The sequence below is a fragment of the Thalassophryne amazonica genome, chromosome 6 (genome assembly GCF_902500255.1).
Source record: "Thalassophryne amazonica chromosome 6, fThaAma1.1, whole genome shotgun sequence".
NCBI classification, from domain to species: Eukaryota; Metazoa; Chordata; class Actinopteri; order Batrachoidiformes; family Batrachoididae; genus Thalassophryne; species Thalassophryne amazonica.
In genome coordinates this window covers 82,138,277-82,154,096 of record NC_047108.1, presented here as the reverse complement: position 1 = coordinate 82,154,096, position 15,820 = coordinate 82,138,277, and positions in this window count along the sequence as shown.

Sequence of the window (15,820 nt, the reverse complement as noted above, 5' to 3'; positions counted from 1 at the left end):
AGGGGATGGAAACATGAACATTTCCAAGTCACTGAATATGTCTTGGACTTTATTTATATCAATTATGAAGAAATACAAAAGTTTCCAAAACATCAAATCTAGGCTATCATCTCAAATGTACTTTCTGTTAAACTGTAGCTGAACTTTCAGGTCTTCTTTTTAAGAAAATCCTCCTCTACACCACTTCATCAGGAAGTATTGTATTAGCATGAATGGTGACAAAGGTCAGTTTCATTTTGTACTGGGGTCAAAAGTTAAAGTAGGTCCAATTTTGGTAAAAAATGATGCAAATTATTGGTTGAGTTAATCGGGTTTTAAAAAGTAACAGTTTGCATCATGTGTCATGCTTAGTTCATGTTACAGAGTAACATACGAGGGCTGTCAATAAAGTTACGGTCCTTTTTATTTTTTTCAAAAACTATATGGATTTCATTCATATGTTTTTACGTCAGACATGGTTGAACCCTCGTGCGCATGCGTGAGTTTTTCCACGCCTGTCGGTGACGTCATTCGCCTGTGAGCACTCCTTGTGGGAGGAGTCGTCCAGCCCCTCGTCGGAATTCCTTTGTCTGAGAAGTTGCTGAGAGACTGGCGCGTTGTTTGATCAAAATTTTTTCTAAGCCTGTGAGACACATCGAAGTGGACACGGTTCGAAAAATTAAGCTGGTTTTCAGTGAAAATTTTAACGGCTGATGAGAGATTTTGAGGTGATTCTGTCGCTTTAAGGACTTTTCACGGTGCGAGACGTCGTGCAGCGCTCTCAGGCGGCGTCATCAGCCTGTTCAAGCTGAAAACCTCCACATTTCAGGCTCTATTGATCCAGGACGTCGTGAGAGAACAGAGAAGTTTCAGAAGAAGTCGGTTTCAGCATTTTATCCGGATATTCCACTGTTAAAGGAGATTTTTTTAATGAAAGACGTGCGGACGGGTCCGCGCGTCGGGACGCAGCCGCCGCGACGCTCCGCCACAGGAAAAACACCTCTGTTGGAAGCCTTAAGGACAAGTTGGAACATGTCCTGCCTGTTAAACAATTTCTCATATACTCACTCCACTGAAAGCCATCAAAAGCCGCCTGGATTTTACAAATGGTTATCAACACGGAGGTGTTTTTCCTGTGCCGCCGCACCGCGTCGGCTGCGTCCCGACGCGCGGACCCGTCCGCACGTCTTTCATTAAAAAAATCTCCTTTAACAGTGGAATATCCGGATAAAATGCTGAAACCGACTTCTTCTGAAACTTCTCTGTTCTCTCACGACGTCCTGGATCAATAGAGCCTGAAATGTGGAGGTTTTCAGCTTGAACAGGCTGATGACGCCGCCTGAGAGCGCTGAGCGACGTCTCACACCGTGAAAAGTCCTTAAAGCGACAGAATCACCTCAAAATCTCTCATCAGCTGTTAAAATTTTCACTGAAAACCAGCTTAATTTTTCGAACCGTGTCCACTTCGATGTGTCTCACAGGTTTAGAAAAAATTCTGATTAAACAACGCGCCAGTCTCTCAGCAACTTCTCAGACAAAGGAATTCCGACGAGGGGCTGGACGACTCCTCCCACAAGGAGTGCTCACAGGCGAATGACGTCACCGACAGGCGTGGAAAAACTCACGCATGCGCACGAGGGTTCAAGCATGTCTGACGTAAAAACATATGAATGAAATCCATATAGTTTTTGAAAAAAATAAAAAGGACCGTAACTTTATTGACAGCCCTCGTATGTCACATGTCATAGAATCCAATGGACATTGAACTTGTTTTACCTTTACTTTGGAGACCAAGCATTCAGCACTGTCAATACTATTCCATTTATTAATCCTATTAACTCAACCAATAATTAGCATCACTTTTTACCAAAATTAGAGCAACTCTTTACCTTTTGACCCCTCTACAAACTGAAATTGACCTTTGTTACCATTCTTGTTGTTTTTACCGCAAGACTCCATAACAGTCAGTCATAGATAGTCCAAACTATACCTTTTTGAAATCTTTATAATGAGACGAGTAACGTGATGTAGTTTTCAGTTTGATTGGAGCATTTTTATATTTTGACCCCTGTGTAATTCGTCAATTGACGCCTACCTGGCCGCCTATTGAAAATTCAAGCTGCCAGTAATTTTTTTTAAAGTGTAGTGTCTAAGGTGTATTTGTGCTGAATTTGATACTTGTATCACCATTTGAAGGATTGTTTCAGTTATTTTAGTTAGTTACTCACCAGTATACGTTTGGTATGATTTGAGGTCCATAGTTCAAATGACATGTTCAGTTCAAATCTGGAGCAAACATTTTTCCTCTTCTACTAAGGTGGATTAGAACTTTTTGTGGTACAGACCACCAACAGTCCACTGGACAGGAGGAACCTAGCAGTCGCTGTGACTCACTGATTTCAAAATGCAGCTCTTTCAACCAGACGTGTGGTGCCGTGACATGTCAATCATCTGTGTCCAATCAGATTTCAGGGAAGTCCAGTGAAACCCTGGCCTCCACTGTAGCTCCACCCATGCCAGGAAGTGTTGAACATTTGACATTTCCTGTTTCACTGTGACTGAAAATTTGGCACTTCCTGTTTGAGTGTGAGCTTGCCACTGAGTTCCCGTGAGATTCCATGGGATCTTGTCTGTCAATCCAGGAAATGTCGATCTAGGAAGTGTTTGACATTTCCTGTTTCACTGTGGATTAAGAATTTGGCACTTCTTGTTTGGGTCACAGTGTACCATAAGCAAGCTTCACGCCGCTCTGCGTTGCTTCTCTCATATAAACCGTTAAGGGACGGCTCACCCAGACCGGTGAACCGGAAGTGTTAGTTAGCTCTCTGTGTTCACAAACAGGAACTAACATGTATGATTTTAGGGTTTGCAAACTTTTTTGACAGTTAAATTTACTCACTTTAGCAGCAAAAAAAAAGTTAGCGGACTGAACGTTAGCAGAACTAAATTTAGCGGAAGGTAATTGGTCCGCTGATGGTTTTCAAGTTAGCTGAAAAGCTAATCTACTAACGAAAACATTAGCTTTGGTAATTAGCGGTTAGCGGATTAGCAGAACTGTGCCCGCCGCTGATATGGAATTTATATGTATCGGGCAGGGGTGGTGGCCAAGTGGTTAGTGCGCTTGGTTTCAATATGGACAGTTCAAACCCCACCCCTCTCACAGTTCTCTCTGTAACGTGGAGTTGCATCAGGAAGGGCATCCAGTGTAAAACTTGTGCCAAATCAACATACGGATCCACCTTGGATCTGCCATGGCAAAACCAAGGGAGCAGCCAAATGGACTTGCTAGTTGTTTATATGTATTGCATGTGATTGGTTTGCAATATACAGTGGTACTAATCACTGACCATGCAGCAGTTTGAGAGCACTTGCAATTATAAATGTGATGTTTTTAAAACAAATTGGCACATATAGTGTCAGCAATCTTGCAGTTAAGTGGTGAATAGTTTGTGGTTTTATACACAAGCAACTATGGCCTGAGGATCACGCATCCTGCATAATCCTGCATTTTACAACAAGGCATGGCCTAAAATAGGAGACTCTCTGGCCCCAAAATTTGGGAAGTGATGATGCAGTAGATTTTTTGGACTTACAGAAATGTTGTGGTCTCTATGAGAGGCTCCATTAATCCTGTGAATCACAGGGACTTTCCATCATTCTACCATAACCCTGCACCTGCTGCAACTTCAGTGCGATGGGGAAATGCATCTTGCGCTTATTTATGATATGTTTATCCCAAATAAATGCAGGCTTTTTGTTGGGCATATGAAAGGGCCAATAGAGATCTGAACATGAGACACATCACTTCAGAGTTGATAGGTTTTTGCTATCAACTTTAATATCCATTTGTAAGACACCCAGTGACATATTTTCTTGTGCTTTTCCTGCTAAGAGAAATGGCCTACTACTTTGTCTATAACCTTTAATGCCCCAGGCACAGTGATAGGTCATTTCTTTAAAACTTCACTCACTCATCTTCTACTGCTTACATCAATTAAGGGTCATGAGGACGGGAGCCTATCCCAGCAGTCACAGGGCATGAGGCAGCGTGCACCTTGGACAGGACATGAGTCTGTTGCAGGGCCACACGTCGACAAAAAAACAAACAAACAAAAAAAAACACACATTCACACCTACGGACAATTTAAAATTTCCAATTCACCTAACCTGCATGTCTTTGGATGTGGGAGGAAGCCGACGCACCCAGAGGGAAATGACGCAAACACGGGGAGAACATGCAAATTCCACACAGAAAGGTCACAAGTGGGAACTGAACCCATTACCTTCTTGCTGTGAGGCAACAGTGCTAACCACTAAGCCACCATGCTGCCTCTTCAAAACCTAAAAATATGTATTTTTGTTTTATAAATATATTGCCTCAGCATCTCGGGGGTAATTCATCTTACAGATTTTAATACACATGTGGACAAAATTGTTGGTAACCCTATATTTTATGTAGGTGTTTTATTATATGATCAGAAATAAATGCAAACAAAGCAATTTTTTTCATCAAAAATTTTTAAAAATGTCCAATATTATTTGGCAATAAGAACAAAACAAAATGCTTTCATCAAATTTAACAAAAAATCCTGACATAAATGTATGTTGGACACAATTATTGGCATCCTTTGATGAATTTACAGTACATTATCACTTTAAAAGCCAGTTTTCTTCATACACATCAGGGGATGGATACATGAACATTTAAGTCAACAAGTGGACAAGTCACTTAATATGCATTGGACCTTAGCAGTATGGTACTGTATGATAAATCTGTGTGGAGCAGACAGTTCTCAAAAAACTAAGGGATTGTGATTTGGCGCTATATAAATGAAAATAAATTGAAATTAAAATTAAGAGACCGTGCAAGAAGGAAATGAGTGAGGAAAGCCACCAAGACAGCAAGCCAACTCTGAAGAAGTGATAGGCTTCTGTGGCTATTATTGGAGAAATTGTGCAACTTTTGCCTGTTACCCTACCACTCACAGCCTAATAGTGCAGTGGAACAGAGAAGGATTTTGATACATCAAAACATATCATATCTAGGCTTGAATCTCTCATGGGGCTTCTGGCAAACAGTAGCTGAAATGTTACAGTCCTTTATCTGTGCCACTGCACCATGAAGCTGTATCACTGGTGGTGCAAAATTCATTCACAGCCACAGAAGCCTATCACTTCTTCAAAATGGTCTTGGCTGTCTTGATGGCTTCCCTCACTAGTCTCCTTTCTGCATGGTCCCTTAGTTTTGAGAACTATCTGCTCCACACAGATCTACTATAGAGTACCATACTGTTTGTATTTCTTCAAAACTGGTCCAAAATAATTTTGGACAGCTTAAAAAAAAATCATTAAACAAAATTGTTTCGCTTGTATTTATTTCTGACCATATATTAAAATGTATACATAAAATATAGGAGTACCAACAATTTTGTCCTGTGTGTATCTGTATTACTTAAAGTCAAAGTCAGCAAATTTTTGGAAAAATTTTTGGAAAAACACATTTTCAAAAATTCATTACTCTGTCAAAAAAGATTGAATTTCATTCATATTTGAGAACTTTATGTAGGATGGTATTCTTTATCAACTGACAAAGTTTTATCCAGATCTGATCCAGATTACAGATTTTGTGGTCATTTAAATTTAACATTGAAAACCCCATTTAATGTATATTTTACATTATATCTTGATCAAACATGCCCCAATCACTCTCATATTTGAAGCGAGGTGCAGACTGGCACTCACTATCACCAGACAAAGTTTGATCTGGATCTGATCCAGATTACAGATTTTGTGGTCATTTAAATTTAACATTGAAAACCCCATTTAATGTATATTTTACATTATATCTTAATCAAACATGCCCCAGTCACTCTCATATTTGAAGTGAGGTGCAGACTGGCACTATCACCTGACAAAGTTTGATCTGGAAGTGATTCTAATTGTGGGTTTTGTGATCATTTAAATTTAACATTTAAAACCCTATTTAATGTATATTTTACATTACATCTTAATCAAACATGCGCCAATCACTGTCATATTTGAAAGTGATGTGCACAGTAGCACTCACTATCACCCGACAAAGTTTGATCTGGATCTGATTCTAATTGTGGGTTTTGTGGACATTTGAATTTAATATTGAAAAGGTAAAATATTTGTGGAATTTGAAACTAGTGGTGGCGGAGGTTTCTTTTATTTTATTAGTGGAACAAGAACAACATGTGACCCAAAAGATTTTGGAACATTTGACATTTTGAACAGGTCTACTGTCCATCCTTGTCACTCCCAAAAGAGACCATATTGATGCTCACAGCTCTTTACCGCTTTTCTAAGACTAGTTTCTGCTACTCTTTCCCATAACTAACAAGCATAGAGACCCGCTTGGTGTGGTGAAGTTGGCCCAGTGCATCAATACTGGTCATGATCTACAGTGAGCAATTGATGAAGAAAGCCATCAGTATTTTCAAGGACCAAACCCACTCTGCACACTCCAACTACCACCAGCCAAACAATATACAAATAATGAATGTTTATGAGTTCAATGGTACAAATATTTAATTTGGTAAAAGATGGAACTGAATTCAATATTCGTTCCATAGAAAGAATGAAAAGAAAATCATTATTTGTTTTATATAATAGTGAAAATCGATCCTTGTCATTTGATATTTTTTTAATTTATAAACAACAGCAATAGCTGGAATGTACCATTCAACTGGCTTCACCTCGAATGGAACATTCCATCTTTCACCTCATGAAATATTTGTACCACTGAACTGTTAAACATTCATTATTTGTATACTATTGCACGAATAGTATATAGCGTGAGCAGAAATAAACTTCACGTGAGCAGAAATCAAGTTCGAGTGGGCGGGGGAGTTCTGGTCCCCACGCGCAGCACCTTTACGCGCACGTGCAAAGATAATTTGCGCACGTGAAGTGATCATTTGCATACGCGGAGTGATTATTTGTGTGTGCGCAGTTAATATCTACGCGTGAACGCATTTTTTATGCAAGTGGGGTTTAGTCACTGATCTGACGCCATACTAATTCTTCTAACACACACACACACACACACACACACATACACACACACAAAATCCACTCCACTGTAAGCCGTCTGGATGCATGAAAAGCTGTTCAGATGAAAAGCTGACATGATTTTTGGCTGGACTGAGGAACTACACAAAGTCTTCTTTTTGTTTTGGAAGTACTAAGTCAGTGCACAGCATCACCGGACTACACATCAAAATTTGGACTCCTATTTAAAGTTTGTGTTGGACTTTAGCAGCAGTGGAACACTAAAATATAAGTCCCTTTCCTGTTGTTTATAAATTAATAAAATATCAAATGACAAGGATCTATTTTAGCCACTATATAAAACAAATAATGAATGCTTTTACATTCTTTCAATGGAACGAATATTTAATTCAGTGAACTCATAAACATTTGTATAGTATGACATGGATTAGTCATATCATTTGCCACTGTGTTTTATTGACTATTTGTAAATAATATTCAATAAGCCCCTTATGTTCTTGTATTTGTATTTTCATGTGTGCAGCTATTTCATGATTTTGTACAGCACCTGTTTTGTTTGGATTCATAAATAATTTTTTTTTTTTTTTAAAGGAGACACCATTGTCTCCTTCAGGGAGGTGGTGGCGTCATGGTTTGCACGTGATTTAAGAAGTTTTAATTTGTCATCTGGTTAATATTCATTCCCGGTGATTATTTCTAATTCCCGGTGTCAGGAGGTGATTTTTAGGACTTTCTGTAATTTGTTATGAAATAATGCTGAATTTATGTGGAAATGATGGTTGTACAGAAGCTTCAGAGATCTGTTGCCGAGACAGATGATGACTGGAGTGAAGTTTTAAGCAGAAATGAGGTGATAATCACTTAACGCCGTTCACAGCATTGCCGGTGCCAACCTGGTTCCCTCCCCATAATGCCATAATCCCTCCCCATAGTGCCATAAGTTTCAAGTGAGTGAGCAGGAATTCTCTGCGCGCGAGCAGAAATAAACTTCGCGCGAGCCAAAATCAAGTTCAAGTGGGTGGGGGGAGCGCTGGTCCTCACGCACAGCACCACTGCGTGCGCAGAGATAATTTGCGAGCAGAGTGATTATTTACGTGCGCCCAGTTAATATCTACGCGGGAACGCATTTTTTACGTGAGTGGGGTTTAGTCACTGATCTGATGCCATAAACTAACACCATCAGTTAGCTCAATCAAATCGTCATCCTGGTTGTGTCGTTGTTGCTTGTGTCCCGGTTGTGTGAGCGCACACATGGGGTGCTTGCACTCTCACACTACTGGGACAGTGCTTGTGCATGCACTACAAAAAAAAAAAAAAAGACTGTGTACTTCATCAGTGCAGCAAAAAATATTGCAGCAGAAATTAGTCCAGATTTTCATTCTAACGTCCTGCTAACAGCCTCCAGACGGCTTACAGTGCAGTGGATTTGTTTTGTGTGTGCGTGCGTGAGCGTGCACGTGTGTATGTAGGGGTGTGTGCGCGCGTGTTTGTAGGTGTGTGTGCGCGCGCGCGCGCGCGCAGAGTGCAATGGTACGAAAGGTATGGAACCAAATTTGCACTGTAAATGGAACCAAACTGCACTCTAAATACAATGTAACACAAATGGGATGAATAATCCATGTCATGTGACATACAATGCACCAATCAAATGACAAGGATCCACTCAGCCTTTATATAACAGATAAGTATGAATGCCATATTCCATTTCTGCTAACAATCAGTCCTAAATCCTACACACTAGCTTTAATAAATAAAGCAGTGAAATAAGGAGAGCATTTAGCTGGACTTTTGTACATCAGCGCATAGTTTTTGATGACTGCATGTCTCGCAGACCACAACAAGATGAAGCAATCACAGGGTAATGAAAACCAGAACCTAGATATAAAAATAAATATAGCTCTAGGGGTTAATGTGCACAGTGTGGCTGGAAAGGGTGGAGATTATGTGGAGTGGGCTGCACCATAATATGGGGTGGCAGCAATGATGTTGAGATTTTTATAAGCATGATGGGGCAAAAATAGGAATATAACACAATAAGACAGCATCAGTGAAGGGGGGAAATCAAAAGTACACAACTAATGAGTATCCAGAGGTCAGTGTCGGGAAGGAAGCGAGATGAGAGGATGTAGTAGAAGAGAAATCCCTGAGGCTGACGGGCAGGGATGTGACAAGATCAGGACTTGTAAAAGAGCAAAAAAAAAAACAGAAAGGATGGATGTTCAGTGGGACACAGATGTGTTTACAGCATCTGAAGCCCTTCTGTGCCTGTCAGGGAAGCAATGCAAGTGAAGAGATCCTCTATGTGTTAAATCCCAAAGGCTGCACAGCAGATGGGTACCCACTCCCTCCTGGGATCAGGCTACAAAACAGTGTCCTATTTCTGACCTGGAGGAGAAAACGGGATCAGAAAGCTGGGCCGGGGTGCACGATGCTGTAATGCTCGGGTAATACGGATACCTGAGATCCCAGTTATGCAACGGCGAGCGAGCCAGGCTGCAAATGTGACTTCTGACGACAACCACACGCTTCTTCCTTTACAGAAAGTCACAGCACCCTGTGAGGCATTGTTGTTCTTTATTTTTCAAATGTGTGATTTAAACACATGTGAGAGCTTTGCCATGTCAGTGTGCACTCTATATCACAAAGCTGAAGGGCATGTTGGATTTTTTTTTTTTTTCACACAGCAGGCACATAAAAAGTACAGCTGAAGAAAATCCTGCACAGTATTTTTGCAGTTTTCTACTGAAGATAGTGAATTTGTTCACATCAATGCCTTTGAGTGGCACAATACTGAAGGGGGAGTTCACACTGGATGCTTCTGATGTGCTCTGTGCACACCTGCCAAAACCACTTTTAAGGTGTAAAAGTGCGGCCTTCAGTGTGTGTGTGTGTGTGTGTGTGTGTGTGTGATAGCTGAAGTGACAGTGGGGTGTTCGCATACCAAATCCTTGTGATTCCCAGACTCCATTAAGATGTGGCTACTGGTGCCAGGAGTCTCACACTGCATGAGAAAAAACAGGCTCTTTGTTTTTCTTAAATAAACATGAGCAGTTTTTGCATAATTCAAATACATAAATGACATCACTCCTTTTTTGTGGAAGGAAAATCCTGCAGAGAGTGATGTGCACACCATGCACAACCTACAAACATGCAGAACAGTGGCGGCTCCAGAGGTTTTTTTATTTTTTCTTGGTGGGCTGTGATCATCTTATTTTCTGGAGTATAAGCTGCACCTGTTACCCAATGCCTCTTGAAGAGAGAGACAAAAAAAAAAAAAAAATCAAAAATAAGTTGCACCTTTTGTCTGTATTATTTGTGTTTAATTTGAGATTTTTGTGCATTGTTGTCGTGTATTTTTTTATTGTTGGCATTTATTCTTTTATTATTGGAGTTTATATTGTTTAGTGGAGGGGAGGTGATGGTCTAGTGGTTAAGCGTTGGGCTTGAGACCAGAGGATCCTCAGTTCAAATCCCAGCCTGACCGGAAAATCACTAAGGGCCCTTGGGCAAGGTCCTTAATCCCATAGTTGCTCCTGGTGTGTAGCGAGCGCCTTGTATGGCAGCACCCTAACACTGGGGTGAATGTGAGGCATTATTGTAAAGTGCTTGGAGCATCTGATGCAGATGGAAAAGCGCTATATAAATGCACTCCATTTACCATTTAGTGCTTTGATTCCTGGGAAAGCCATATATAAATAGTTATTATAATAATTATTATTATTAATAATGAATACATGATTTTTTGGGATGAAAGTCGCACTGGAGTATAAGTTGCAGGACAGAATAGAATAATCTTGATTGTCTGTCCCAAAAAGGTCATAGAAATTCTTCTTCAGCTGGCTCATAAATATCCCAAATCCCAAATTATCCCAATATCCCAAATTATTATCTAAAAGTATTACAAATATATCCCAAATTATAAAAACAAACAAATAAAAAACCCAAACCAGACTTCTGCTTCAGAAAATATGATTTTTAGTGGTGAGGGAACAGGACTTTTAGCAGAATTCATTTTTATTTTTGATTTTAAGTTGCATGCTGCGTCAAAACTGTACACACTGAGAGAATAGAATGAAATGTCTCAGAATCCTTTCCCCATGATTGTGTGGACTTTTGACCCTGATATTTGAATTTTACTAATGATTACCTCTCCTATTTAGAGCTTTTCTGTGCAGAAATGATGTTTGTCAGAGACACTCACACTTGCTTCTAATTTTCCCATCATCCATCAAGCATCCTCTACCAACCAGCTGGTGGCAGTGTTCAGCAGGTGGCAAACAAGCTCCATCTAAAACCACACCTGCTGTTATTTTTGCACCATTCACCAGCAGGTGACAGACCTGTCTGTTGGATATTGCATAAGCGTAACAAAGTTGCGTTTTGGTATGATCTGTTGCATAAGCATTCATCATATTTAAATTTTTATAATATCCTCCTCCTTAACTGTACAAGCATTTACTGTTTTTGTGTTACTGTATTAATAAGGCCTCAGTTATTTTCAGTGCTTCAGGTTTTCCCAAATCCTAGAGAATACAAAATAAATAAATAAATAAATAAATAATTACCTTTCTGACACAACATGAATGCAACTTTGGGAAAATTTGCATGCAGAACAACAGAAAACAGTCGATTGTTTACAACATGCAGTTAGGACAGCACCTGCTTTCCTTTAGGTCAGTGTGTCACAAACCTTTTTGGACCAAGGACCACTTAACAAATAAAAAATAAATAAATATTGCAGACCACTTAAGTCTCCCAATATCAAAAAACAATAATAATTCACATACAAGTTGAGATAATAATGAAAATAACACATATATCCGACTATGTATTAGACTTTGGAGTCATTTTTAAACAGTTTGAGAAACACTTTTCACTTAGAATATTTAAATCGAACCTTTATTTAACCAGGTTATTCCCATTGAGATCGAGATCTCTTTTACAAGGGAGACCTGGACAATTATAAAGGTTCCAGTTCATCTAATCTGCATGTCTTTGGATATGGGAGGAAGCCGGAGCACCAGGAGGGAACCCACTCAAACACAGGGAGAACATGCAAACTCCACACAGAAAGGCCACAGGTGGGAATCGATCCTGTGACCTTCTTGCTGTGAGGCAACAGTGCAAACCACTAATCACTGTGGTATTAATTTAAATGTGATATATATTTAGAGACCACTAGGGGTCTTTCACGGACTACCAGTGGTCCACGGGCCACTCTTTGAGACAGGTTGCTTTAAGTGGCGCTAATCTGCTTAACTTTGGTTTGGTTCCTGGATAGAGTTTTTTGATAAGGATGCAATCTTTTTTTATTCATGCTAGCACACCTCAGCAAGCAGAATAATCAAAACATATACAGTATGTGTTATCCAAGTAGCATGTACTTGTTCATTCCATCCCATTGTCATGCATAAACAATATTTTGTCTGCTATGAAAACTGGAGACACTATGTAAGTGGATCAGAGAATGGTGGTGATGAGAAACTAATGGCACCTTGACACTTGCATGAATTTGATCCCTGCATTGCCGCGCAATTCGTCATGCTAATGCATCCTGCTTTGTCCCACTTGGAGCCACTCTATATAAAATAATAATTTTGTAGCTAATGATGCATTTGCTCTCAGAACTTGGCTGATGAAACCATTCTCTCAGCGTTCCTAGAATCACAGACAAAGCACAGACAGCTGTAGGTTGTCTCGTGCACGTCGTGCAGTGGAGAACACATTTGGAATTGTGTCTCAAAGGTAATTATTTATAATATATATTGTAATGAATTGGTAAAACAGTTGGATTTTCATTCCTTCTTATGAGTTAGATTATGTATCTGTAAAGTTATGTTTATTACAGATGTAACATCTTGTCATAATTGTTCAAATGCCCTGCACGCAATGAGACACAGTGACACGGTGTTTTCGAATAGGTTGTGCAATGTTCATGTAAGAGGCACAAAATTAATTTGTGCCATGATTTTGAACATTTCACAATTTTCCACACAGCCATGCACATTTCACGCACAGTTTACAGTAGTTTACGATGAGTTTACTCATTGGCACGCAAGGTTGCGTGCCAGTGCGGTGATGAAATTTATGCAAGTGTCAAGGTGCCTTAAGGCTGAAAACAGGAGTTTGACTAACAAATGCTAATTTTCTTGTGCGATTACAGTGAGCCAACTGATATTCTTTTTTTTTTTTTTTGGTGGTGGTGGTGGTGGGGGGGGGTAGGCAGCCCCATCAATCTCTAACCTTGAGCCGCCTGATGCCGAACCTTTCAAGCCTTTAAACTCATGTATAAGATGCCCAATCAGTGCTACTTAGCATTCCTTTTACTGAGCGTATAATCACATTTTCAGCTGTCACATCAGATAACCAGCAGAGATGTGCTGTTAATGTGTTAAGTGCCGCAGGGCTGCATGTGCTCAGATTCAGTGAATCGAAAAAGGTTTCTCGTCAAAGCGTTGCTTTATGCTCCGTGTTTCCTTCTCAATGGCTGGACGTCCCAACAAGTATAATCTGTCAGGCTCAAACATATGCACATTTAAAAAATAAATAAATACACACACACACACACAAAAGAAAAACACAATCACATTAGAACAACGAGCAGCAATATAAAAAGAAGTCTGCTGAAACAGATGATACGCTTCACAAGATGCTGGGATTCTGTAACTGTGAATCACAAGAGCTGAAAGCCCGGCACACGAGCCAAAAACACATACAATAATCCCCTGTTTGCAGAGTGCGTTTGGGGGGACATGATGCTATCTATATCCCTGCTTACAGGGCCTCTGTGCTCGTGCAGGCATTCAAATACAGTATCTTCAGCTCACAAGGAAGTTTATTTCTCTCTCTGCTAGTTGTGGAATTGCATATAACATCTTTGTATAAAATCCTCTGAGGCACTATCTCATATATAGTTGAAATAATGTCAGTGCACACTTGTGAGCATTCACCATAAGGAAGGAAATACAGTGATCCCTCGCTCAGCAGCCAGTTTTAGTCCTTTGGCTTGCTTGATGTTGGGTACCATCTTTGGTAACACAAGGCAATTGACAATGTTGCGTCCCCTAGACATCAACAAAGATGTATGATAGACTTGTGGAAAGGGCAGCTGTCATCAGGTAAGTTAACAGTGCACTCCAGTTTTTTTCAACCATGTCATTATTTTTACAGTCCTAAATCAGAGAAATTGAGATGGTATGGAAAGTGCAAATAAAAAGCCCTGACGTGATTCCTACTTTTACTTTAACTTCTATTTCATTACAGACAGTATGACCACAAGATATTTCATGTTTTTTTTGCAGCCAACGTAATTGCATTTGTTATTATAGTGCAGTGGTGGGCACAGATAAGCAAAAAATTTACTTCGATAACAGACTGTGTAGTGTACATGGAGTAACAAGCTGTGTTTAACATCTCACGACCACCTCTTGATCGCCAATCATACAGTTGAATGAAAATCAAACCTGTTTGATATTATTCTGGTCGGCCGTCGTGAGGATATCCTGCTGCTGAAGAGCTACAAGTATCCAACCGCTCACGCTGTGCATGTGCAAACACCACAGACCTGTCTTGTAATGTTTTTGTTGTTGTTGTTGTTGTTTTGTTTTGTTTTTAAACTTGATGTCTGCCATCAAGAGTTTTTGTAAATTAAGTTTGAAAAAAGCTTACATTTTGCTTCTGGAAACACGAGTCCGACGTGTGGTTTTTGAATGTACAATGTGTGTGAGAACATAAATCGTGCGCTCTGAACTTTTACACCGTGCGGTTCTGTGGTACAGTTTGAGCTGGAACTGAGTATAGTGATTAAAAATATGATCATACAGTATCTGCCCAGCTTCAGGACAAATACTGCCATGAACACTACTGGCCGGTAGGTGGCAGAAGAGACCGTGAAAACTTGCCAAAACAAAATTCCAGATAATCCGTGTCTGCTACATTTAAGATGCATGGAATTTAACAAATGCAAACACAATAACAACGTCTATAAACCCAGAGAATATATTCATGAGAGTTTTAGGCACTAGAGTTTAATGCTGTTGTCTGTGGAGCCTGAACAGAGTGTCTGAAATGCATTTGTCCTGTTGTGAATGTACTGAGATTACCCTGTCCTACCCATAATGCACTGCTGTGCACAGCATGTGCACACTAAAACCTTAAAAAGTAGCGCATTACTTTAAAACTAAAACATATATCTGATATTTTCACTCTATAAAACTTCAGACGTGACAGTAATTTTAAATAACTTGTCCAAAATTAGTTTGGTTAAAATTTGAACCATAAATTAAAAATGTATGCCTCTGGATCATATTGCCAGCGTATCAGTATGGTGTTAAAGAAAATTAATTTTATTTATTTGTTATCAGTTCTCCTTTGCCTGCAAAGGATAGGGCATTTTTTTTCTTGAAGCAGCTCTTCTCTGTTTTGCAGAGGGTAGAACTACATATCAGCTACAAACCATTTAATAGCTTTAATAGGTTTAAATTTTATAAATGTTGTAACTGTTCAGCTTTATTTACCACGTTATCGGTTGAAAAATTATCAGACAAAAATTTATCGCAAGATAAAGAGTCCGATAATGGTTTTTAAAGTTATCTAAAAAGATAATCCGATAATGAAAACATTATCTTTGATAATTATCTGATTATTGGAATTGTGTGAACCACTGTTATAGTGTACCGTATTTGCTGTGGTGATCCTGAGTTAAAAAACAAGGAAGTAACTGAATAGTGCATGCATCCATTCCTGCCTTTCAGGTAGTAATGGCAATTTCGAAGCCTCATGAACCAATGAGCCACTGCAACACAAC